Genomic DNA, 699 nt, shown 5'->3' on the forward strand with positions numbered 1-699 from the left:
ACACGCGAAAGGTCCCCGGTTCGAAACCGGGCGGAAACAATAGGTTTTGTCGACCGTGCTAATTCAATTCTTTATTAATTACTAATATCGCTCTAATTTCCGCTATTTCCCCGACATCAAGAAATGTGTAGTTTCCGTAGTGTAGTGGTTATCACGTTCGCCTAACACGCGAAAGGTCCCCGGTTCGAGACCGGGCGGAAACATTATTGCGAGAAGTAGATGGTGAATATGGGATTTCTGATGCCTGATTGGGGCCGATGTGTCTCACATGTAGCAGTGTTGTTGAACTACACAGAGGTTTTAACAAAAATACACTTGATTTGTATAGCATCAACAAGACTAATTGAATTGATTACATGTAAAAAAAAAATGTAGCTTAACACACACAATGACGTCGCTTACCTCTTCCGTGGAGAACAATAACAGAAGGGGACAGGTACAGGCAGCTCGGCTCTGAGGCAAACAGCAGTACAGAAGTCGACTAAGAAGCCGATCAAATCATCTGCAATTAGTAGTTCAATAGGAGTTAGTGAATTTCAAGTTAGTTTATTTTACAAATATGTACGTAATGAGAGCTTGTGTTTGTGCCTTACACTGCATGAGTCACTAAAGGAAACATTAGCTCGGAGTCCAGAATCAGCTGTTGACTGGAGATTTTATTAAGCTGTAAACCAGGCATGTCCAAAGTCCGGCCCAGGG

At 42.5% G+C, this 699-nt stretch overlaps 1 non-coding gene across 1 annotated transcript; it reads left to right on the forward strand.

Annotated features, from left to right (window-relative positions):
* The first annotated feature begins 130 nt into the window (after nucleotides 1-130).
* On the forward strand, nucleotides 131-203 carry trnav-aac (transfer RNA valine (anticodon AAC)). Its single transcript has one exon. It is a non-coding gene; the product is annotated as a tRNA-Val (tRNA).
* Nucleotides 204-699: the final 496 nt, after the last annotated feature.

The sequence above is a fragment of the Seriola lalandi genome, unplaced genomic scaffold (assembly GCF_002814215.2).
Source record: "Seriola lalandi dorsalis isolate HSWRI2012SDOR001 ecotype SW California unplaced genomic scaffold, Sedor1 jcf7180002054341, whole genome shotgun sequence".
Classification (NCBI taxonomy): domain Eukaryota; kingdom Metazoa; phylum Chordata; class Actinopteri; order Carangiformes; family Carangidae; genus Seriola; species Seriola lalandi.